Below are 27,180 nucleotides of genomic sequence, written 5' to 3' on the forward strand. Positions count from 1 at the left end.
CTTCGTCACAGGTAACACTGTGAGAACCCCCTCTACGATTAACCCGCTAATAAATGGCATTAAACCAGCTCTGATACTGTCATAACCCGTCCTTAACCATAAGAACGCGTTAGATAACGTATGATTTCATTGCGAGGTATTGACCTCTATATGAGACATTTTTGAAAGAAAACTGCATATATTACACATTACAAACCATAACCATTATTTTTGTTACAAGCTTAAGACAATAAAAAGAAGATTAACGTTTAGCGATAATCTTCGACTTACAAACTTTACAAATGATGACAACAACACGGTTTCTAGCATATTTTACAATACAACATCTCGGATATGCAGTTTTATTTTTGACACAAACATGCGTACGCAAGATCCTGGTTAGATCCAACATGATGCAGCGGAAGCTTTAGAAATCACCTGAGAATAGACATGTTTTAAAAGGTCAACATAAAGTTGGTGAGATATAGGTTTAATGCCGGCAGCAATATATATATATAGACCACAAGATTTCGTATATAAACAGTTTAATAAAAGTATTCTAAGTGGTTGAGCACTTGGTAACCATACTTAACATTTTCACGTCGCATATTCCCTTTAATATGAAATCTTACTACACCGTACCAAGTGTAGTCACAAAACGAAGTACTGTGCAACCGTTGAATACTGGTCGTCCAGTCCGGTTGGGGTTGTCAGGCCCGATAGATCTATCAACAGGATTCGCGTTTACAATACCGCTGTAAATATTAGTTACCAAGCTACAGGGAAGTATGCCAGTGGTACAACTCAACGTAGAACATATTTTTCAGTTACTTGTGTCCATATCGTAAAACATAAAATACATGTATTCTCATCCCGAAATATTTAGAGTTTAAAAGTGGGACTATATACTCACTCTTGTCTTGATGATATAAATAATTTGACTCGGTCTTCCGGTTGATATCACGAACCTATCCATATATAATATATCAATATGTTTTCATTTTTAAACAAACGTTATAAATATATACTTGTTATACTTTTAATACTTTGAATAATTCCTTAGTCCGTAGTTAGCAGTCCGATGTTAGTAATTCAATTTTAATGGTTCATTTTTAGATGTTTAATATACCCGCAATAAACAAAACCCCCAACGAAATAAATAAAATCCCATCGTATATGTATTGGTCGAGATTAATCTTGACCCATGGTACCGGTGTTGTCAAATGACGTGTTGCGTACAATCATGGGATCTTATGATTAATCTTCTCGTGTTGCTTACGGGTGATCCTGAACCATATGAAATTGAATTATGAGTACATATATATAAAATATCATGTTATCTTAGAAATATGTGATTTATATCATTTTTTTCCAATTGATCCCGTAGTTGAAATGATCTAGGATAACCAATTTTGTTTCGGTCATAGTTTCTTCGTTACAAATCCGTTTTCGTTGATTCAAATTGCCATCTTCTTGGATCGAGTTCTTCTTTAAGACTATGAACTGTAAATACCTTGGTTTGTATTCAAAATCATACGGCATAAGTGAAACATTAGTGAAACATATGAAGTTAAACATTTTTGTTACAACAAAATCATTTAATGACCATTTTTCTAAAAATACTTATACTTTGAAAAACCAAGTTTTACCTTGTTAAATTAGCATATACATAAGTTATATTACAGGTCTTGAAGTATTTTAAAAGTTAAGTTAGAAGGATCTATTTAGTTTGCAAACAAGTTTGAAAACATTCAAACTATGTTCTTGTTGTTAAACCTTTGTACCACAAAATAAGATAGCTATATATATATGAATCGAATAAGGTTATGAACATAGATTCTACCTCAAGTTCCTTGGATAAGTTTGCTGTAAAAGAGGAGTAAGAAGCTAGAATCAAAAGGGTGATAGAAGTGGATGAAAGTGTGGAAGTAAGTTGGTGTTCTTGGAGGGTTTTCTTGAAGTGTTTTTGTATGGTTTTCTTATGGTGTTTTAGTATGGTTTTTGAAGCTAGATCTTCTTGATAAGTTGCTGAATGTTTATGGAGTTTAAGAGTAAAGAGAGAGTGTGTGTTTATCTTAGTAAATTTGAAGTTAAAATGAATGAAAGTGAGGATCCATATCCCTCCTTAAAAACGTGGCCAAGGATGGACAAAAACAAAATTCTTACTTGTAATCTTGTGTAATTATTGATGGTAAATGTCAAAAAGGAATTCCCTCTTGATGAGGGCAACAATAGCAGCTGATTAGGTGTGATTTGATGTGTATTTACTATTAGTAAATACGTATAGAAGCTTGGTATGATACGAGTACAAATACTCTAGGTATACGTATGGAAATTTTGTGAAAAATGGAAAGAGGATTCAAATATAGCTATCTTTTGTGAATACACTTACATGGTTTTATGTATTTAAGTCTTTAAAAGTGATTAAATACATTACATATACAATATATGTATAAACATTATATGTCTTAAGTATTTAAGTCAAATAACGTTACGTATAGTTATCGTTTTGAAAACTTAAGTTAGTAGTTTCAAAGTACACATATAACTTGTTGTTATTAATACAAAATGAGATATTAAAACATTTATTAATCATGTTAAATATGTATATATACATTTATATACACAAACGTATAATTATCATATATTGTATAGTTCGTGATATCATCGGTCAAACTAGACGGTCAAACGTTGTGTAAAACTCTTTTCGGAAATATAAGTCTCGACAATTTGGATTGCTTATCATGTTGACAAGGTTTAATTTATGTAAATATTAATCTTATAAGTATAGTATGATCGAAAAAGTGCGGGTCGTTACATTACCTCCCCGTTAAATAAATTTCGTCCCGAAATTTTAGAATTGTACCTATTTTGCGTCATCGAGAAACAAGTGTGGATACTTTCGTTTCATCTGATCCTCTCGTTCCCAAGTAAACTCGGGACCTCTTCTAGCATTCCAACGAACCTTAACAATCGGTATATTGCTCTGTTTGAGCTGTTTAACTTCACGGTCCATGATTTCAATTGGTTCTTCGACGAATTGTAGTTTCTCGTCGACATGGATTTCTTCAAGAGGAATGGTGAGGTCTTCCTTTGCAAGACACTTCTTAAGGTTTGAGACGTGAAAGGTATTATGTACTCCGGCGAGTTGTTGCGGTAACTCGAGTCGATAAGCTACCGGTCCAATGCGTTCGATGATCTTGAACGGGCCTACGTACCTTGGGTTCAGTTTACCCCTTTTGCCGAAACGTATTACACCTTTCCAAGGTGACACCTTTAGCATAACCATGTCCCCGACCTGAAACTCTAATGGTTTCCTTCGGACATCGGCGTAGCTCTTTTGGCGACTACGGGCTGTTTTTAATCTCTCCTTGATTTGCACTATCTTCTCAGTCGTTTCATGTATGATCTCGGGACCAGTTAATTGTCGATCTCCTACTTCATTCCAACAGATAGGAGATCTACACTTCCTTCCATACAATGCTTCGAATGGCGCAGCTCCAATGCTCGCATGATAACTATTATTATACGAGAATTCTGCTAACGGTAGATATTTATCCCATCCGTTTCCAAAATCGATCACACATGCCCTGAGCATGTCTTCGAGAGTCTGAATCGTTCTCTCACTCTGTCCATCGGTTTGTGGATGATATGCGGTACTCATATCCAAACGAGTTCCTAGTGCCTCCTGTAGTGATTGCCAAAACTTTGAGGTAAATCTACTATCACGATCGGATATAATGGAAATAGGTATCCCATGCCTTGAAACAACTTCCTTTATATACAATCGTAATAGTTTCTCCATTCTATCTGTTTCCTTTATAGGCAAGAAATGTGCAGACTTGGTGAGACGATCAACAATCACCCAAATGGTGTCGTATCCCCAGGCAGTCTTTGGTAACTTCGTGATGAAATCCATGGTAATACCATCCCACTTCCATTCTGGGATTTCTGGTTGTTGAAGTAACCCTGACGGCTTCTGGTGTTCTGCTTTGACCTTAGAACAAGTTAAACACTCCCCAACATATGTTGCTACGTCTGTCTTTAAATTAGGCCACCAATAACGTGTCTTAAGATCTTGATACATCTTTCCAACTCCAGGATGTATCGAGTATCTTGTCTTATGTGCCTCATTCAATATCAACTTCCTTAATCCACCCAACTTCGGTACCCAAATACGATTTGCAAAATACCGAATTCCATCTTCCCGTACAACAAGTTGTTTCTCGTACTTTTTCATTATTTCATTCTTTATGTTTTCTTTATTGAGTGCTTCTCGTTGAACTTCTTTGATTTGTGAGTTGAGATTCATACGAATTTTTATGTTCATTGCTCGAACTCGAATTGGTTCTCGTTCTTTTCTGCTTAAAGCATCAGCCACCACGTTTGCCTTCCCGGGATGATAACGAATTTCACAATCATAGTCGTTTATTAACTCGACCCACCTACGCTGCCTCATGTTTAATTGTTTCTGATCAAAAATATGTTGAAGGCTTTTATGATCAGTAAACACAGTGAATTTAACCCCATACAAGTAGTGTCTCCACATCTTCAATGCAAACACGACTGCTCCCAATTCTAGATCATGCGTCGTATAATTTCGCTCGTGAATCTTCAATTGTCGGGATGCGAATGCAATTACTTTCTTTCGTTGCATAAGAACACAACCAAAACCTTGTCGCGAAGCGTCACAATATATTTCAAAATCATCGTTCCCTTCTGGTAACGATAAAATAGGAGCCGTAGTTAACTTCTTCTTCAGTAATTGAAATGCGTTCTCCTGCTCCGAGGTCCATTCGTATTTCTTCCCTTTTTGCGTTAACGCTGTCAACGGCTTAGCTATTCGAGAAAAATCTTGAATAAACCTTCTATAATAACCGGCTAAACCCAAAAATTGGCGTATCTGTGTTGGTGTCTTAGGAGTCTCCCATTTTTCAATAGCTTCAGTTTTTGCTGGATCAACCTGAATTCCTTTGCTATTAACAACATGACCAAGAAATTGCACTTCTTTCAACCAAAAAGCACACTTAGAAAATTTAGCATATAGCTGTTCTTTTCTTAACAACTCCAATATCAACCTTAAATGCTCTTCATGCTCTTGCTCACTCTTGGAATAGATAAGAATATCATCAATGAAAACGATAACAAATTTATCTAAATACGGACTACAAACTCGATTCATGAGGTCCATGAATACAGCTGGCGCATTTGTCAATCCAAACGGCATAACCAAAAATTCGTAATGACCATAACGTGTCCGAAAAGCAGTTTTCGGAATGTCCTCTTCTTTAACGCGTAGTTGATGATAGCCCGATCTTAAGTCGATTTTCGAATAAACACATGATCCTTGCAATTGATCAAATAAGTCATCAATTCTCGGTAGTGGATATCGATTCTTGATAGTTAACTTATTTAATTCACGATAATCTATACACATCCTGAAAGATCCATCTTTCTTCTTAACAAACAAAATTGGAGCTCCCCACGGTGAAGTACTCGGTCGTATGAATCCACGGTCCAGTAATTCTTTTAACTGACTTTGAAGTTCTTTTAACTCGGACGGTGCAAGTCTATATGGAGCACGAGCCACTGGTGCAGCTCCTGGTACTAAATCTATTTGAAATTCTACCGATCTAAATGGAGGTAATCCCGGCAATTCTTCCGGAAAAACTTCAGGAAAATCTCTTGCCACAGGCACGTCGTTGATGCACTTTTCTTTCTTTTCGACTTTATTAACATGTGCTAAAATAGCGTAACATCCCTTTTCTAAACACTTCTTGGCTTTCAAACAGCTAATGAGTTTTAGCTTTGAATTACCCTTCTCTCCATAAATCATCACCGGTATTTTATCCTTACCAGGAATACGAATTGCCTTCTTAGCACAAACAACTTCCGCTCCTATTTTAGACATCCAGTCCATGCCGACTATTACATCAAAACCTCCTAATTCCACGGGTATTAAGTCGATTTTAAACGTTTCTCCGGCTAGATTTATTTCACAATCACGACAAATTTTATCGGCTTTAATTAGTTTACCATTAGCTAACTCAATCAAGTACTTAGCATCTAGAGGTAATGATGAACAATTCAATTTAGTGTAAAAATTTATACACACGTAACTTCTATCGGCGCCAGTATCAAATAAAATAGATGCTGATAAGTTATTAATGGTAAACGTACCCGTAACAAGCTCCGGGTCTTCTCGTGCCTCTCTAGCATTAATAACAAACGCTCTTCCACGTGCAGGTCCGCCATTCTGATTCGGGCACTGGCTCTTATAGTGACCTTGTTTTCCACACCCAAAACAAGTAATGTTAGCCAAAGCAGTTCTATTTGCGTTGGTGGCAGGAGTCTTGTTACCATTTGTAACGAGAGCCTTACAATCTTCAGCAAGATGTCCCTGTCTATTGCATTTAGTGCACAACACACTACAGTAACCAAAATGATGTTTGTGACAACGGTTGCATAAAGGACTTTGTCCTTTGTAACCAAAGCCTGAACCGCTACCCGCACCTTTCGGGGTTTCTGGTTTCTTAAAAGATTGCTGTTGGTAACCTCGATCATAATTTCCGTTCCACTTCCTTTTGTTACTCGATACCTTCACCTCAGTAGTGAATGCTTTCTTATCCAGAATGACCTGATCCATTAACTCGTTCGCCATGGTTATAGCTTCATGAATTGTCTTAGGTTTCGACGCCGTAACGTTTGCCTTGACCTTTTTGGGCAAACCACCTTTGTACATTTCAATCTTCCGTGCTTCGGTTGGAACCAATTCAGGACATAGTAAAACCAATTCCATGAATCGCTGATTGTAGTTGGTGATTTCAGTACCAACCACCTTCAAACTTCGTAACTCATCTTCTAACTTAATAACCTCATTCCTTGGACAATACTCGGTGATTATCATTGCTTTGAATTCTTCCCATGGAGTATCATAAGCTACATCTCCTCCTACCGCCTTCACATAATTCTTCCACCATGTGAGTGCACTATCTTGTAAAGTGCACGATGCAAACTTGGTCATGTCTTTTTCATCACAACCACTGATTTTAAACACCGTCTCCATCTTTTCTATCCATCGGGTTAAACCGATCGGTCCTTCCGTTCCACTGAATGATGAGGGCTTGCAAGCTTGAAACGTCTTGTAGGAGCATCCTACACGAGGATTTGGGTTAACTGCAGCAGCTCTTGCAGCTTCGACCCATAGCATTCTATCGTTCACTCGCTGGTTGATGAGTTCCTCGAGTTCTTGTTCCGTCATTCGATTCAATCGCGCCATTTCCTAATGAAAGAAAATAATTATTCACATGGAATATTATAGATGTAGTGTGTATTTATAGTACATTTATAGCTTGTTAATAATATGAACTAGGTATTATTATAAAAGCCTTTTCTTCTTATTAGCGTTTTATAATTATATCTTGGGTAGTACCTACCCGTTAATGTTCATACTTAATAGCTTAGTACAGAATCAATTACTACAATCTAAATAATACTTAACCATGGAAAATTATTGCATTTCATACTTCGCTATTTTACATATGCTTATCTTACATCAAACTTTAAGCAAACCACACTAATAATATTATACAAAACATTATTTGATTCCATGGTTTAATTCGGCAGCGCATCGTTTGATCTATTTCCCAAAACATTTATGTCCAGGGAATCCCCCAACGCGAATCCTAGCTGTCTCCCTACGTTTTGGCTGAGGAGCCGAAAAACTAGACGCCGGGATAGCACTAATAGGAATAGCGGGAATAGGGGTGGTAGTGTTGAGTGGAATTGGTGCTACGTCATTCTCACTAAGTTCGGGATTTGAATTTTCTAATTCATTCGCTTTTCGTTTCTTTCCTTGATCGAATTTTTCTTTCGTAATTTCTAGTATTTCTTCCTCGGGTTCACTTTCTTCTTCGGGTTCACTTTCCTCCTCGGGTTCACTTTCCGATATTTCTATAGTTGGTTCATCCGGAAATTGTGAGTCTTCTCCAAAAATACCACTTTCGTCATCGGATATGTTAATGACTGAAACACAATCTGAAGGTTCTGATTCGGAGTCGCTGAATGTGATAATAAGTTTCGAGCCCGACATCTATCACATAACAACTAACCCATTAGTACTTACATAATATTTACATATAAATTTTTAACCAACAGTGATAAGCAATGGTTTTTAAAATCAGACCCGGTCAAAGTCCAGACTTTACTAATGTATCCTAACGACTTCTCGGTTAGACACACTAATGCAAACCTGGATCGCTAAGACCAACGCTCTGATACCACATGTCATAACCCGTCCTTAACCATAAGAACGCGTTAGATAACGTATGATTTCATTGCGAGGTATTGACCTCTATATGAGACATTTTTGAAAGAAAACTGCATATATTACACATTACAAACCATAACCATTATTTTTGTTACAAGCTTAAGACAATAAAAAGAAGATTAACGTTTAGCGATAATCTTCGACTTACAAACTTTACAAATGATGACAACAACACGGTTTCTAGCATATTTTACAATACAACATCTCGGATATGCAGTTTTATTTTTGACACAAACATGCGTACGCAAGATCCTGGTTAGATCCAACATGATGCAGCGGAAGCTTTAGAAATCACCTGAGAATAGACATGTTTTAAAAGGTCAACATAAAGTTGGTGAGATATAGGTTTAATGCCGGCAGCAATATATATATATAGACCACAAGATTTCGTATATAAACAGTTTAATAAAAGTATTCTAAGTGGTTGAGCACTTGGTAACCATACTTAACATTTTCACGTCGCATATTCCCTTTAATATGAAATCTTACTACACCGTACCAAGTGTAGTCACAAAACGAAGTACTGTGCAACCGTTGAATACTGGTCGTCCAGTCCGGTTGGGGTTGTCAGGCCCGATAGATCTATCAACAGGATTCGCGTTTACAATACCGCTGTAAATATTAGTTACCAAGCTACAGGGAAGTATGCCAGTGGTACAACTCAACGTAGAACATATTTTTCAGTTACTTGTGTCCATATCGTAAAACATAAAATACATGTATTCTCATCCCGAAATATTTAGAGTTTAAAAGTGGGACTATATACTCACTCTTGTCTTGATGATATAAATAATTTGACTCGGTCTTCCGGTTGATATCACGAACCTATCCATATATAATATATCAATATGTTTTCATTTTTAAACAAACGTTATAAATATATACTTGTTATACTTTTAATACTTTGAATAATTCCTTAGTCCGTAGTTAGCAGTCCGATGTTAGTAATTCAATTTTAATGGTTCATTTTTAGATGTTTAATATACCCGCAATAAACAAAACCCCCAACGAAATAAATAAAATCCCATCGTATATGTATTGGTCGAGATTAATCTTGACCCATGGTACCGGTGTTGTCAAATGACGTGTTGCGTACAATCATGGGATCTTATGATTAATCTTCTCGTGTTGCTTACGGGTGATCCTGAACCATATGAAATTGAATTATGAGTACATATATATAAAATATCATGTTATCTTAGAAATATGTGATTTATATCATTTTTTTCCAATTGATCCCGTAGTTGAAATGATCTAGGATAACCAATTTTGTTTCGGTCATAGTTTCTTCGTTACAAATCCGTTTTCGTTGATTCAAATTGCCATCTTCTTGGATCGAGTTCTTCTTTAAGACTATGAACTGTAAATACCTTGGTTTGTATTCAAAATCATACGGCATAAGTGAAACATTAGTGAAACATATGAAGTTAAACATTTTTGTTACAACAAAATCATTTAATGACCATTTTTCTAAAAATACTTATACTTTGAAAAACCAAGTTTTACCTTGTTAAATTAGCATATACATAAGTTATATTACAGGTCTTGAAGTATTTTAAAAGTTAAGTTAGAAGGATCTATTTAGTTTGCAAACAAGTTTGAAAACATTCAAACTATGTTCTTGTTGTTAAACCTTTGTACCACAAAATAAGATAGCTATATATATATGAATCGAATAAGGTTATGAACATAGATTCTACCTCAAGTTCCTTGGATAAGTTTGCTGTAAAAGAGGAGTAAGAAGCTAGAATCAAAAGGGTGATAGAAGTGGATGAAAGTGTGGAAGTAAGTTGGTGTTCTTGGAGGGTTTTCTTGAAGTGTTTTTGTATGGTTTTCTTATGGTGTTTTAGTATGGTTTTTGAAGCTAGATCTTCTTGATAAGTTGCTGAATGTTTATGGAGTTTAAGAGTAAAGAGAGAGTGTGTGTTTATCTTAGTAAATTTGAAGTTAAAATGAATGAAAGTGAGGATCCATATCCCTCCTTAAAAACGTGGCCAAGGATGGACAAAAACAAAATTCTTACTTGTAATCTTGTGTAATTATTGATGGTAAATGTCAAAAAGGAATTCCCTCTTGATGAGGGCAACAATAGCAGCTGATTAGGTGTGATTTGATGTGTATTTACTATTAGTAAATACGTATAGAAGCTTGGTATGATACGAGTACAAATACTCTAGGTATACGTATGGAAATTTTGTGAAAAATGGAAAGAGGATTCAAATATAGCTATCTTTTGTGAATACACTTACATGGTTTTATGTATTTAAGTCTTTAAAAGTGATTAAATACATTACATATACAATATATGTATAAACATTATATGTCTTAAGTATTTAAGTCAAATAACGTTACGTATAGTTATCGTTTTGAAAACTTAAGTTAGTAGTTTCAAAGTACACATATAACTTGTTGTTATTAATACAAAATGAGATATTAAAACATTTATTAATCATGTTAAATATGTATATATACATTTATATACACAAACGTATAATTATCATATATTGTATAGTTCGTGATATCATCGGTCAAACTAGACGGTCAAACGTTGTGTAAAACTCTTTTCGGAAATATAAGTCTCGACAATTTGGATTGCTTATCATGTTGACAAGGTTTAATTTATGTAAATATTAATCTTATAAGTATAGTATGATCGAAAAAGTGCGGGTCGTTACAGATACCAACTGAAAGGACCCGTCCTAATCCACCTGGACGAAGTCATCAACATTTGGTCCCATTGCGATGATCGGCTCCAAGTAATGTCCTTATATTGAGCAAATGCACAGCAGAAGACTTAATTCGTACCTGAGAATAAACATGCTTTAAAGTGTCAACCAAAAGATTGGTGAGTTCATAGGTTTATCATAACAATCATTTCAATATGTTAATAGACCACAAGATTTCATAATCATAAACATAATACACTCGCAAGTGTATGTAAAGCATTCTAAGTGGTTGAGCACTTGGTAACCATACTTAACATTTAATCAACGTCGCATATTCCCTTTATTATGAAATCTCACTACACCGTACCAAGTGTAGTCACCAAAACGAAGTACTGTGCAACCGTTGAATACTGGTCGTCCAGTCCGGTTGGGGTTGTCAGGCCCGATAGATCTATCAACAGGATTCGCGTTTACAATACCCATGTAAATAGTAGTTACCAAGCTACAGGAAAATATGCCAGTGGTACAACTCAACGTAGAATATATTTTTAAGTACTTGTGTCTATTTTGTAAACATTTATAAAAGCAGCGCATGTATTCTCAGCCCAAAATATATATTGCAAAAGCAATTAAAAAAGGAGCAAATGAAACTCACTTTTGCCTTGAAGGTATTTAATTCGACTTGGTCTCCGATAGATATCACGAACCTAACCATATATATAATATATCAACATATTTTCTTTTTAAGTAATCGTTACATATATATATACTTTTAATACTTTTAATACTTCTCTTAGTCCGTAGTTAGCAGTCCGATGTTAGTGGTCCACAATTAGTTGCTTAAATAAAATAAATAAAGACCCCATCATATTCGTATTGATCAGAATTAATCTCGACCCATGGTACCATGTTGTCAAATGACGTGTTGCGTACATAAAGTACCGTGTTGTCAAATGACGTGTTGCGTACAATCATGAGGTCTTATGATTAATCTTCTCGTGTTGTTTACGGGTGGTCCTGAAATATATAAAATCAAATCATAAGTAATTATATATAAAATATCATATTAATTAGAAAAGATATGATTAATTTGTTTTTTCTCCAAATATTTTCGTAGCTAAACTAGCTTCGGATACCCAATCTTGTTTTAGTCGTAGTTTCTTCATTACAACTCTGTTTTTGTTGGTTCAACTTGCCACTTCCTTGGATCGAGTCAAATTTTAAGAATATGAACTGAAAATACTTAGTTTGTATTCGAAATCATAGGTTATAGGTCAAACTTTGGTGAAACTTATGAAAGTGATCATTTTCCATCATAAAAACAACATTTAATGATCATTTTTCTAAAAATACTTAAACTTTGAGTTAAACCATGAAATTTTTATGTGTTAACATATTCATAAGAAATATCATTTTTCCAGAACATGAACTTCCAATTTAAAGTTCAAGATGGTTTTTAATTATCCAACCCAAAACAGCCCCCGGTTGCACTCCGACGACGTAGATTCAGTTTTTAAGATGTTCTTTGTAAAACCAAGTTATATCTTGTTAGGTTAGCATATCATTATGATATATTACAGGTCTTGAAGTGTTTTAAAAGTCAAGTTAGAGGGATCTATTTAGTTTGCGAACAAGTTTGAAATCATTCAAACTATGTTCTTGTTGTTAAAATTTTATACCACAAAATAAGATAGCTATATGAATATGAATTGAATAAGATTATGAACAAGGTTAATACCTCAAGTTACTTGGACAAAGTTACTGCAAAAGATAAGAAATAATCTTGGAATCAAAGAGTGGTGGAGTTAGATCAAAAGGTTAGAAGTAAACTTCTTCAAATGGGTGGTTATTTTGATATGTTCTTGAAAGAGTTTTCTTATGGTGTTTAAGGCTTGTAATTGAAGCTAAATGATGGGAAAAATGCTTGGAGATGATCAAGTATGAAGTTAGGAGTATTTTGAGAGAGAAATGAGGGTGTAGGTATGAGAAAATGGAGTGAAGAAATGGTGTTCATTTTTAAAAACGTTTTTAGTTTATAACGAAAGAAAAGGATTCCTAATTTTGTTTTCTTACTAATAATTCATACTACTTGACAAATCCTAGTTACCTCATATCTAGGGCAGTAATAATGTTAATTAGGATGTTGATTTGATGTGTATATACCAATAGTAAATACGTATAGAAGCTGGGTATGATGCGGGTACATATACCCTAGATATACGTATAGAAATCTTGAGGAAACGGAACGAGAATTCAAATATAGCTATCTTTTGTGAATATACTTATATTGTTTTATGTATTTAAGTCCTTAAAAGTGATTAAATACATTATATATACGATACATGTATAAGCATTATAGATTATAAGTATATATATCAAAGAATGTTACGTATAGTTATCGTTTTGAAAACTTAAGTTAGTAGTTTCAAAATATACTTATAACTCATTGTCATTAGTACACAATGAGATGTTAAACCATCCTTAGATCATGTTAAATATATAAATACATATATATACACAAACGTATAATTATCGTATGTTATATAGTTCGTGATATCATCGGTCATATTGGACGGTCAAACGTTGTGTAAAACTCTTTTCAAAAACACAAGTCTCAACAATTTGGATTGCTTATCATGTTGGTATGGTTTAATTTATGTAAATATTAATCTCATAAGTATAATTTGGTCGGAAAATTCCGGGTCATTACAAATGGCTCACAAACTAGTGAACCGGATTGAAGAAAGAATTAAAGAACAGACTACTGAAGAGGCCAATGTGAAGCAAGTCAAAAGAAAGTGGGAGGAAAACGGTGATAAGAATCACCAATACAACAACAACAACAATTACAACAATAATCGCAACAACTATTCTAACAATCGCAACATCAATCGCAACTACAACAAACGGCCCAACAACAACAACAACAACAACAGCAACTACAACAATCATCTTAACAACAATAATAACCGCAACAACAACAACAACAACAATCAGAAGCAGCTATGCCAAAGGTGTGAAAAGTATCACTCGGGGTTCTGCACCAAATTTTGCAACAAGTGTAAAAGAAATGGTCATAGCGCGGCGAAGTGTGAGGTCTACGGACCAGGGGTTAATAGAACGAAAGGAACAAATGGTGTCGGAACGAGTAATGGCGGAGCAAGTAGTGTCGGAGCAAGTTATGCCAATGTAGTTTGTTATAAATGTGGAAAACCAGGCCACATTATTAGAAATTGCCCGAACCAGGAGAACACAAATGGACAAGGCCGCGGAAGAGTTTTCAATATTAATGCGGCAGAGGCACAGGAAAACCCGAAGCTTGTTACGGGTACGTTTCTTATTGACAATAAATCTGCTTACGTTTTATTTGATTCGGGTGCGGATAGAAGCTATATGAGTAGAGATTTTTGTGCTAAATTAAGTTGTCCATTGACGCCTTTGGATAGTAAATTTTTACTCGAATTAAAAAATGGTAAATTAATTTCAGCAGATAATATATGTCGGAATCGAGAAATTAAACTGGTTAGTGAAACATTTAAGATTGACTTGATACCAGTAGAGTTAAGGAGTTTTGATGTGATAATCGGTATGGACTGGTTGAAAGAAGTGAAAGTAGAGATCGTTTGTTACAAAAATGCAATTCGCATTATACGAGAAAAAGGAAAACCCTTAATGGTGTACGGAGAAAAGGGCAACACGAAGCTACATCTTATTAGTAATTTGAAGGCACAAAAACTAATAAGAAAAGGTTGCTATGCTGTTCTAGCACACGTCGAGAAAGTACAAACTGAAGAAAAGAGCATCAATGATGTTCCCGTCGCAAAAGAATTTCCCGATGTATTTCCGAAAGAATTACCGGGATTACCCCCACATCGATCCGTTGAATTTCAAATATATCTTGTACCAGGAGCTGCACCAATAGCTCGTGCTCCTTACAGACTCGCACCCAACAAGATGAAAGAACTGCAAAGCCAATTACAAGAACTTTTAAAGCGTGGTTTCATTCGACCAAGCACATCACCGTGGGGAGCTCCTGTTTTGTTTGTCAAGAAGAAGGATGGTACATTCAGGTTGTGTATCGACTACCGAGAGTTGAACAAACTTACCATCAAGAACCGCTACCCACTACCGAGAATCGACAACTTATTTGATCAACTACAAGGCTCGTCTATTTATTCAAAGATTGACTTACGTTCCGGGTATCATCAAATGCGGGTGAAAGAAGATGATATTCCAAAGACTGCTTTCAGAACACGTTACGGTCATTACGAGTTTATGGTCATGCCGTTTGGTTTAACTAATGCACCAGCTGTGTTCATGGACCTTATGAACCGAGTGTGTGGACCATACCTTGACAAGTTTGTCATTGTTTTCATTGATGAGATACTTATTTACTCAAAGAATGACCAAGAACACGGTGAACATTTAAGAAAAGTGCTAGAAGTATTGAGGAAAGAAAAACTGTACGCTAAGTTTTCAAAGTGTGCATTTTGGTTGGAAGAAGTTCAATTCCTCGGTTACATAGTGAACAAAGAAGGTATCCAGGTGGACCCGTCAAAGATCGAAACCGTTGAAAAGTGGGAAACCCCGAAAACTCCGAAACACATATGCCAGTTTTTAGGACTAGCTGGTTACTACAGAAGGTTCATCCAAGACTTTTCCAGAATAGCAAAACCCTTGACTGCATTAACGCATAAAGGGAAGAAATTTGAATGGAAGGATGAACAAGAGAAAGCGTTTCAGTTATTGAAGAAAAAGCTAACTACGGCACCTATATTGTCATTGCCTGAAGGGAATGATGATTTTGTGATTTATTGTGACGCATCAAAGCAAGGTCTCGGTTGTGTATTAATGCAACGAACGAAGGTGATTGCTTATGCGTCTAGACAATTGAAGATTCAAGAACAAAATTATACGACGCATGATTTGGAATTAGGCGCGGTTGTTTTTGCAACGAACGAAGGTGATTGCTTATGCGTCTAGACAATTGAAGATTCAAGAACAAAATTATAAGACGCATGATTTGGAGGCACTACTTATATGGGGTCAAAAGTATTATATATACCAACCATAAAAGTCTTCAACACATATTTAATCAGAAACAACTGAATATGAGGCAGCGTAGGTGGATTGAATTGTTGAATGATTACGACTTTGAGATTCTTTACCACTCGGGGAAGGCAAATGTGGTAGCCGACGCCTTGAGCAGGAAGGACAGAGAACCCATTCGAGTAAAATCTATGAATATAATGATTCACAATAACCTTACTACTCAAATAAAGGAGGCGCAACAAGGAGTTTTAAAAGAGGGAAATTTAAAGGATGAAATACCCAAAGGATCGGAGAAGCATCTTAATATTCGGGAAGACGGAACCCGGTATAGGGCTGAAAGGATTTGGGTACCAAAATTTGGAGATATGAGAGAAATGGTACTTAGAGAAACTCATAAAACCAGATACTCAATACATCCTGGAACGGGAAAGATGTACAAGGATCTCAAGAAACATTTTTGGTGGCCGGGTATGAAAGCCGATGTTGCTAAATACGTAGGAGAATGTTTGACGTTCTAAGGTCAAAGCTGAGCATCAGAAACCATCAGGTCTACTTCAACAACCCGAAATCCCGGAATGGAAATGGGAAAACATTACCATGGATTTCATCACTAAATTGCCAAGGACTGCAAGTGGTTTTGATACTATTTGGGTAATAGTTGATCGTCTCACCAAATCAGCACACTTCCTGCCAATAAGAGAAGATGACAAGATAGAGAAGTTAGCACGACTGTATTTGAAGGAAGTCGTCTCCAGACATGGAATACCAATCTCTATTATCTCTGATAGGGATGGCAGATTTATTTCAAGATTCTGGCAGACATTACAGCAAGCATTAGGAACTCGTCTAGACATGAGTACTGCCTATCATCCACAAACTGATGGGCAGAGCGAAAGGACGATACAAACGCTTGAAGACATGCTACGAGCATGTGTTATTGATTTTAGAAACAGTTGGGATCGACATCTACCGTTAGCAGAATTTTCCTACAACAACAGCTACCATTCAAGCATTGAGATGGCGCCGTTTGAAGCACTTTATGGTAGAAAGTGCAGGTCTCCGATTTGTTGGAGTGAAGTGGGGGATAGATAGATTACGGGTCCGGAGATAATACAAGAAACTGAGAAGATCATCCAAATTCAACAAAGATTGAAAACTGCCCAGAGTCGACAAAAGAGCTACGCGAACAGTAAAAGAAAAGATATAGAGTTTGAAATTGGAGAAATGGTCATGCTTAAGGTTTCACCTTGGAAAGGCGTTGTTCGATTTGGTAAATGGGGGAAACTAAATCCAAGGTACATTGGACCATTCAAGATTATAGATCGTGTCGGACCAGTAGCTTACCAACTGGAGCTACCTCAATAACTCGCGGCTGTACATAACATTTTCCACGTCTCAAATTTGAAGAAATTTTTTGCTAAAGAAGATCTCACTATTCCGTTGGATGAAATCCAAATCAATGAAAAACTTCAATTCATTGAAGAACCCGTCGAAATAATGGATCGTGAGGTTAAGAGACTTAAACAAAATAAGATACCGATTGTTAAGGTTCGATGGAATGCTCGTAGAGGACCCGAGTTCACCTGGGAGCATGAAGATCAGATGAAGAAGAAATACCCGCATCTATTTCTAGAAGATTCTTCAACACTTTCAACAGCTAAAAATTTCGGGACGAAATTTATTTAACGGGTAGGTACTGTAGTGACTCGAACTTTTCCATGTTTATATATATTAAATGAAATTGATATTTACATGATTAAGTGTTTCCAACATGTTAAGCAATCAAACTTATTAAGACTAGATTAATTGGAATAGGTTTCATATAGACAAATGACCACCCAAGTTGACCGGTGATTCACGAACGTTAACACTTGTAAAAAACTATACGATGACATATATATGGTTATATATATAGTTAACATGATTTTATTATAAGTATGTATCTCATTAGGTATTTTAACAATGAGTTATATACATAAAAATGAGACTATTAAATTAAGAAACTCGAAAACGATATATATAACGATTATCGTTATAACGTCTTACTAGGTACATATGAATCATATTAAGATATTGATACACTTGGTTAATTATGTTAAATGATAAGTAAATATATCATTAAGTGTATTAACAATGAACTACATATGTAAAAATAAGACTACTAACTTAATGATTTTGAAACGAGACATATATGTAACGAGACATTTAATGTATATAGATCATATTAAGAGATATTCGTACATCATAATATCATGATAATATAATAATTTAAAATCTCATTTGATATTATAAACATTGGGTTAACAACATTTAACAAAATCGTTAACCTAAAGGTTTCAAAACAACATTTACATGTAACGACTAACGATGACTTAACGACTCAGTTAAAATGTATATACATGTAGTGTTTTAATATGTATTCATACACTTTTGAAAGACTTCAATACACTTATCAAAATACTTCTACTTAACAAAAATGCTTACAATTACATCCTCGTTCAGTTTCATCAAAAAATCTACTCGTATGCACCCGTATTCGTACTCGTACAATACACAGCTTTTAGATGTATGTACTATTGGTATATACACTCCAATGATCAGCTCTTAGCAGCCCATGTGAGTCACCTAACACATGTGGGAACCATCGTTTGGCAACTAGCATGAAATATCGCATAAAATTACAAAAATATGAGTAATCATTCATGACTTATTTACATGAAAACAAAATTACATATCCTTTATATCTAATCCATACACCAACGACCAAAAACACCTACAAACACTTTCATTCTTCAATTTTCTTCATCTAATTGATCTCTCTCAAGTTCTATCTTCAAGTTCTAAGTGTTCTTCATAAATTCCAAAAGTTCTAGTTTCATAAAATCAAGAATACTTCCAAGATTGCAAGTTTACTTCCAAGTTTTCTAAATCCATTACAAGTAATCATCCAATATCAAGAAACCTTTGTTACTTACAGTAGGTTATCTTTCTAATACAAGGTAATAATCATATTCAAACTTTAATTCAATTTCTATAACTATAACAATCTTATTTCGAGTGAAAATCTTACTTGAAATTGTTTTCGTGTCATGATTCTGCTTCAAGAACTTTCAAGCCATCCAAGGATCCTTTGAAGCTAGATCCATTTTTCTCATTTCCAGTAGGTTTATCCAAGGAACTTGAGGTAGTAATGATGTTCATAACATCATTCAATTCATACATAAGAACCTGTCTTTTCAATGTTATAAACTTGTAATCACTAGAACATAGTTTAGTTAATTCTAAACTTGTTGCAAATAAAGTTAATTATTCTAACTACACTTTTAAAATCAACTAAACACATGTTCTATATCTATATGATATGCTAACTTAATGATTTAAAACCCGGAAACACGATAAACACCATAAAACTGGATATACGCCGTCGTAGTAAAACCAGGGGCTGTTTTGGTTGGGATAATTAAAAGCTAAGAAGAACTTTGATTTAAAAGCTATACTTCTGGAAAAACGATTTTTCTTATGAACATGAAACTATATCCAAAAATCATGGTTAAACTCAAAGTGAAAGTATGTTTTTCAAAATGGTCATCAAGATGTCGTTCTTTCGACGGAAATGACTACCCCTTTCAAAAACAACTTTTAACTTGTATTTCCAACTATAAACTTATAATTTTTCTATTTATATTCATAAAGTTAAGTTCAATACGAAACCGTGGCCACTGGAATCACTCAAAACGGATTAGAAACGAAGAAATGGCGAGTAAAACAAGATTGATAAAAACTACTCATTTTACCTACGTGAAAGTTAGTAATAAATCTATTCCAACCATAACCTAATCAACTTATATTGTATATTATGTAATCTTGAGATACCATAGACACGTGTACAATGTTTCGACCTATCATGTCGACCCATCTATATATATATTGCGGAACAACCATAGACACTCTATATGTGAATGTTGGAGTTAGCTATACAGGGTTGAGGTTGATTCCAAAATATATATATAGTTTGAGTTGTGATCAATACTAAGATACGTATACACTGGGTCGTGGATTGATTCAAGATAATATTTATCGATTTATTTCTGTACATCTAACTGTGGATAACTAGTTGTAGGTTACTAACGAGGACAGCTGACTTAATAAACTTAAAACATCAAAATGTATTAAAAGTGTTGTAAATATATTTTGAACATACTTTGATATATATGTATATATTGTTATAGGTTCGTGAATCAACCAGTGGTCAAGTCTTACTTTCCGACGAAGTAAAAATCTGTGAAAGTGAGTTATAGTCCCACTTTTAAAATCTAATATTTTTGGGATGAGAATACATGCAGGTTTTATAAATGATTTACAAAATAGACACAAGTAAGTGAAACTACATTCTATGGTTGAATTATCGAAATCGAATATGCCCCTTTTTATTAAGTCTGGTAATCTAAGAATTAGGGAACAGACACCCTAATTAACGCGAATCCTAAAGATAGATCTATTGGGCCTAACAAACCCCATCCAAAGTACCGGATGCTTTAGTACTTCGAAATTTATATCATATCCGAAGGGTGTCCCGGAATGATGGGGATATTCTTATATATGCATCTTGTTAATGTCGGTTACCAGGTGTTCACCATATGAATGATTTTTATCTCTATGTATGGGATGTGTATTGAAATATGAAATCTTGTGGTCTATTGTTACGACTTGATATATATAGGTTAAACCTATAACTCACCAACATTTTTGTTGACGTTTAAAGCATGTTTATTCTCAGGTGAATACTAAGAGCTTCCGCTGTTGCATACTAAAATAAGGACAAGATTTGGAGTCCATGTTTGTATGATATTGTGTAAAAACTGCGTTCAAGAAACTGATTTCGATGTAACATATTTGTATTGTAAACCATTATGTAATGGTCGTGTGTAAACAGGATATTTTAGATTATCATTATTTGATAATCTACGTAAAGCTTTTTAAACCTTTATTTATGAAATAAAGGTTATGGTTTGTTTTAAAATGAATGCAGTCTTTGAAAAACGTCTCATATAGAGGTCAAAACCTCACAACGAAATCAATAAATATGGAACGTTTTTAATCAATAAGAACGGGACATTTCACAATTGAGCTCATGCAATCGCATGAGCATCACTCTCATAACTCATGCGAGTGCATGAGGATGGAATTCAGGTCACATTTTATAAATCTTGCTCGCTCGAATTCAGTGCACACACATTCTATCTATCTCACGTAACACTCTCTATATTTATAAATTATAAATATTATTATTATTATTATTATTATTATTATTATTAATATTAATCATATTATTATTATTTTAGTAGTATTAGGAGTATTATTAGTAGTATTGCACATAAAATACTACGACGAGGTCATGAGTGTGTTATTTCAAAATGGGTTTTACGAGCGGGGCAGAGCTAAGGAAATTATGGGTTATAGCTATGGAGGTTATGGGTATGGTTCGGGGGTTTGCTCGTAAGGTGAATCTAGTGTTTATCGTCTCCGTTGCGTCTACGTACTTTCCTGCAATATTGAATCACAATATTGATACGTGAGCATTCATATCTTATCTTTTATATATTAATAGTGTATCCCTGACTAGTGCTCGAGTAGATATGATTATGCATGCATGTATGTTTAATTTAGTCATTAGATAGTTTTGATGAATCACGAGTTTGATACATATGCTACTAAGATAAGATATATATGATATGCATGTCGTTGGAAAGCTGGCAAAAAATTAATAACTTTTCATTTAGAAAGTTTATGGTTTCGATGAACGGATTAAATGATATAGTCAATTGAATTATGTATAATTTTAAGTATTATTGCTAAAATGATTATTGTTATTACTATCGTCGCCATTATCGTCGTTATTATTATTATCTAATAATTATTATTATTATTATTATCATTATCGTTATAAGTATTATCATTGAAAATTGTCATTTTTATTAGTATTACTATCGTTATTGTTATTAAGATTATTATTAACATTATCATTATTATTATTATTATTTTTAATATTATTATCATTAAAATAGTTATTAGTATTATCATTAATGTTATTATAATATTTATTATTATTAGTATCATTATCATTAAAATTAATATTAGTTTCATCTAAATATTATGACTAATATTATTATCATTATTATGAATGCGATATAAAAAAAGACTAAAAGCTATTAAACAAGTCGAGTAAGAAATAATGAGTATAAGTATCATGATTCAGTTAAAATAATGTTAAGATTATGATTTAGATAAAAATATCATTTTTATTATTATCATTATTATTATTATTAAAAGTATCGTTAAAGTCAAAACTATCATTTTATAAAAATTATAGTTTTAATAGAAATATCATTGTTATTATAAAATATCATTATTATTATCATTTTAGTATTATTATTATTAAAAATTATCATTTTGAATAGAATTATTATTTTATATAAAATATTAATATTGTTATAGTTAATATTAAAAAAATATCATTATTATTAAAAATTATTATGATTAAAATTATCATTTTAGAATTAATAACATCATTAGTAAATAAATATTGTAATTACTATTACTAGTAGAATAATAATAATTATTATTATTTCAAAATAATACAACTTTTATTCATTATTATTATTATCAATAGTATTTAAATATGTGATACAAAGATATTTTCATCACACGTAATATAATTACATTAATAATACATACTACTATATTTTTATGATATTAAGAGAACTTTAAAAATTTTATTACTTAAGATATATAAAAGTATATTTTTATTATATATAAATTTTAATATAAATTTTTATTAATAAATGACTTGTATTATTTACTCTAATAAAATCTAATAAATATATTTAAATATATAAAACGACTATATTTAAGTTATATAGTAAACATATATAGATTTTGGAAGTCATTTTGGAGTAGATGACTTTTGTTGACTTTTGCATGATAATCTCGAGCATTAGGATTGTGATACAGTATGACCTAACCTAAATTGTTAGACAGATATTGACCAACATATGAATATATATACTTAATATAGGTTCGTGATGACTACGAAATACAGTATTGTGAGTGTCATCATAATGACTACGAAATACAATATTGTGAGTGTCATCATATGCGTAATGACTGCGAAATACAGTATTGTGAGTTTCATTTGCTCCCTTTTTAAATGCTTTTGCAATATATATTTTTGGGACGGAGAATACATGCGCTTTTATAAATGTTTGAAGAAATAGACACAAGTAATCGAAACTACATTCTATGGTTAGATTAACGAATCGAATATGCCCCTTTTAGTCTGGTAATCTAAGAATTAGGGAACAGACACCCTAATTGACGCGAATCCTAAAGATAGATCTATTGGGCCCAACAAGCCTCATCCAAAGTACCGGATGCTTTAGTACTTCGAATTTATCATGTCCGAAGGGAGTCCCGAAATGATGGGGATATTCTATATGCATCTTGTTAAGGTCGGTTACCAGGTGTTCAATCCATATGAATGATTTTCATCTCTATGCAGTGCGAAATGCCTGATATGAGTTGATGTTTATGAGAAATGGAAATGAAAATCTTGTGGTCTATTAAATTAATGGAAATGATTGATTATGATAAACTAATGAACTCACCAACCTTTTGGTTGACACTTGAAAGCATGTTTATTCTCAGGTATTAAAGAAATCTTTCACTGTGCATTTGCTCATTTTAATGATATTACTTGGAGTCATTCATAGCATATTTCAAAAGACATTGCATTCAAGTCGTTGAGTTCAATAAAGATTATTATTAAGTAAATGATAGATTAGGTCATTTATAGTTGGATATTATGAGATGGTATGCATGCCTGTCAACTTTCATTGTAATGTAAGTTTGTCTTTTAAAAACGAATGCAATGTTTGTAAAATGTATCATATAGAGGTCAAATACCTCGCAATGTAACCATATGTTATTGTATTCGTCCTTATGGATTAGGACGGGTCGTCTCATAGTGGTTCTAGTATTGATATCTCCTATGACTTGATCTATGGGATGATCCTTAACATGTTTAAGATCGATCGAGGATGCTAAGTTATCCTTACTTGGTTTTAAATGAGATCCATCCTCATTTGTGTCATTGGACTCGATTTGAGTTGGCATTATTTCTATAGCATCTTGTTCTATCACATCATCATCCTCTAAAGGTTTAGTTTTAGGTAGAGGATGAGTTTCATTGAATATGACGTCTAGGGATTCTTCTATGACATTGGTGTATTTATTTAGAACTCTATATGCCTTACTTTCTAACGAATATCCTAAGAACACTCCCTCGTAAGCTTTAGGTTCAAACTTTGTAAGATATTCCTTTTTGTTTAAGATAAAACATTTGCACTCGAATACTCTAAGATGACTTACGGTTGGTTTTCTACCATTCAAGAGTTCATAGGATGTTTTATCCATTGATGGTCTAATTAAGACTCTATTTTGAATATAGGTGGAGGTGGCAACGGCTTCACTCCAAAAATTTTGAGGTATTGATTGTTCGTTAAGAATTGTTCGACTCATTTCTTGAAGAGTTCGGTTTTTCCTTTCAACAACCCCATTGGATTGAGGTGTGCGATGAAAGGACCCGTTCATATACATTATAAATGATTCACAATAGTTGATTACATCGCGAGGTATTTGACCTCTATATGATACATTTTACAAACATTGCATTCGTTTTTAAAAGACAAACTTTCTTTTCATCTAAAGTTGACGGCATGCATACCATTTCATAATACATCCAACTATAATTGACTTAATAATAATCTTGATGAACTCAATGACTCGAATGCAACGTCTTTCGAAATATACCATGAATGACTCCAAGTAATATCCTTAAAATGAGCTAATGCACAGCGGAAGATTTCTTTAATACCTGAGAATAAACATGCTTTAAAGTGTCAACCAAAAGGTTGGTGAGTTCATTAATTTATCATAATCCATCAATTCCATAATTTTAATAGACCACAAGATTTCCTTTATTCAATAATCATACACTCGCAAGTGTTTAAAAATCATTCATATGGATTGAACACCTGGTAACCGACATTAACATCATGCATATAGAATATCCCCAAAACAGAAATCCATCTGTATAATATAAACTCGAAGTACTAAAGCATACCATTTTCCAGTATGGGGGGAGTTAGTGCCCGTAGATCTACCTTTAGGATTAGCGTCAATTAGGGTGTCTGTTCCCTAATTATTAGGTTACCAAGCTAAAAGGGGTGATATTCGATTCGATAATTCAACCATAGAATGTAGTTTCAATTACTTGTGTCTATTTCGTAAAGCATTTATAAAAAATAGCGCATGTATTCTCAGTCTCAAAAATATATATTGCAAAAGCATTTAAAAAGGGAGCAAATGAAACTCACTATACTGTATTTTGTAGTAAAAATACATATAACGTCATTGAACAAGTGCAAGGTTGGCCTTGGATTCACGAACCTATATTAATTTTATATATATATATATATATATATATATATATATATATATATATATATATATATATATATATATATATATATATATATATATATATATATATATATATATATATATATATGTTTGATCAATATCTGTCTAACAATTTAGGTCAAGTCGTAGTGTATCACAATCTTAATACTCGAGACTAAATATGCAAAAGTCAACAAAAGTCATATTGACCAAAATGTCTTCCAAAATTTATACATGATTATTATATAGTTTAAATATAGTCGTTTTATATATTTAAATATTTTTAACAGATTTTATTAAAGTAAATAATATAGTTCTTTTATTAATAAATAAAATTTTATATTAAAATTTATATAATAAAAATATACTTTTATATATCTTAAGTAATAAAATTTATAAAGTTTATTTAATATCATAAAAATAATATGATAGGTATTATTAATGTAATTATATTATACGTAGTAAAATATCTTTGTATCACATATTTATTTGATAAAATAATATTGATAATAATAATAATAAGTAAAAGTTGTATTATTTTGTAATAATTATTATTATTCTACTAATAAAAATAACAATAATTATATTTTCTAAAAATGATAAAATGATAATTTTTATTAATAATAGTACTAAAATGATAATAATAATAATGATGTTTCATATTAACAATGATATTTTTATTAAAATAATAATTTTAGTAAAAATGATAGTTTTAATATTAATAATACTTTTAATAACAATAATAGTAAAATAATGAAAATGATATTTTTCCTTTAAATCAATATCTTACAATATCTTAATTTCATCATGATACTCGTACTCATTATTTCCTAATCGTTTCGCTTAATAGCTTTTAGTCGTCTTTTATATCGCGTTCATATTAATAATAATAATAGTAATCATAATAATTAGATGTTACTAATATTAATTTTAATTATAATAATACTAATAATAATAATATTAATGATAATACTAATAACTATTTGAATGATAATAATAATAATAATAATAATAATAATAATAATAATAATAATAATAATAATAATAATAATAATAATAATAATAATAATAATAATAATACTAATTATAACCTTAACGATAATAACGATAATAATAATAATAAAAATAACAATAATATCTTTTATTAATAACGACAATGATAATAATAATAATAATAATAATAATAATAATAATAATAATAATAATAATAATAATAATAATAATAATAATAATAATAATAATAATAATAATAGTAATAATAATAATAATAATAATTAGATTATAATGATGATAATAACGACGATAAAAACGACGATAATAATAATCATTTTTACAAAAATTCAATTGACTATAACTTCTAAACCGTTCATCGAAACCATTTGATATCTAAATGAAAAGTTCTCAATTTTTCGCTAGCTTTCCAACGACATGCATATCATATACCTTATCTTAATAGCATATGTATTTAATTCAAGATTCGACATAACCTATCTAACGACAATAACGAACGTATAAGCATGCATAATCCTATATACTCGAGCACTAGTCATGGATACACTAATAATATATAAAAGTTAAGTTATGAGGGCTCACGTATCAATATTGAGATTCAATATTGCAGGAAAAGTACGTAGA

This window comes from Rutidosis leptorrhynchoides, chromosome 2, assembly GCF_046630445.1.
Source record: "Rutidosis leptorrhynchoides isolate AG116_Rl617_1_P2 chromosome 2, CSIRO_AGI_Rlap_v1, whole genome shotgun sequence".
NCBI lineage: Eukaryota > Viridiplantae > Streptophyta > Magnoliopsida > Asterales > Asteraceae > Rutidosis > Rutidosis leptorrhynchoides.